Here is a 1,222-nt window from a genome sequence, read left to right as displayed (position 1 = left end):
TTGTGCACTGCTTGTGTTCCCTCTCCAGACCGCCACAGGCTGCTTCACCTGCTTCTGTTCGCAGGTTTGTTGCTGCACGTTGTAGACACAGTCGTCTCCTGGCCACAGGAGTTTTAAACAGATCTGCTCAAACAGAGAAGTTCTGTCTGTTTATGCATCAGTGTGATGCTGAAGGTGGTGTGCACATGCAGACCTGCTGATGCAGGAATCCTTACTTGGTTTAAGTGCAGTGTTATGATACGTCTGCTCCCTGATGGAGTTGGTTTCGTTTACTGGCAGCAACACTCTGTACATGAGTATTATTTTGGAAAACTTCCATGTTCCCTTTCTTTGATTCTGTTGTGTTTGAAATTCAAGCACAGCAAGATATGTGTACTCCTGAAGGTTTCTTTTGACTTTCATGAATTATAAAATTTAGGGTTTGTTTGGGTTTTTTCATAAGATCCTTTTAAAATTTTTCAGAATTCTAAGAATTCTGCCCTGTACCAGCATAAACCCCTTTAACATTAGGATGTGAGATACTGGATTTAGTAGCTTAGAAGATTTGCCTCTCATCTTCTTTCATTTCTTTAAAAATTGTATGCAGAAGCTGAATTGACGTGGATATCTAAATGTTTTCCTGTCTGTGCTTGCAAAGCTGTAGTATGAGGTCATGAATCTATTGCGGTGTTTAGGCTCCTTATAAAGACAGTATTTTTATAAAAAAGAGGTTACTACTTGTTTGAGTGTTTAAGTATGAACATGTAGTTTTGAGTATGTACTTGCCCAGATCTAATATTCTGTAATCTGCTCTTTTATGTGTGTTGTTTAGCATGCGTAGTTTTATTTTCTAGCATTTTATCCACACAATCTGTTCACTGCCCAGGTTCTGTCAAAGAGTTGGACATGTATCTTGACTTAGCTTTGCAGTTAGACAAAATCAGTAAGACTGAGCATTTATTTAGTTTGCTGATTGGTCCCACTGAAATGCACAATACAAAACATAAGGGCCCCTCTGCAAGCAGTTTGTGGATCCAGGTCCCAGGATGCACAGTTTCCTGGGAAAATATTCAATACTAATAGGAAGGCTATTAGGGATTTCTAAGGACAGAACTTGATAGCTTAAGCTCTGAACCATATTTTATGTAGTGGAAGCTTCAGACTAGCCCTGTATCAATTGCTTAAAGTTTCATCTCAATGTAGGCTTTGAAAGGAAGGAAGAATTTTGAATGTGTATTTTCCC

The sequence above is a fragment of the Buceros rhinoceros genome, unplaced genomic scaffold (genome assembly GCF_000710305.1).
Source record: "Buceros rhinoceros silvestris isolate BGI_N320 unplaced genomic scaffold, ASM71030v1 scaffold5542, whole genome shotgun sequence".
NCBI lineage: Eukaryota > Metazoa > Chordata > Aves > Bucerotiformes > Bucerotidae > Buceros > Buceros rhinoceros.
Note: the sequence above shows the minus strand (reverse complement) of the source record.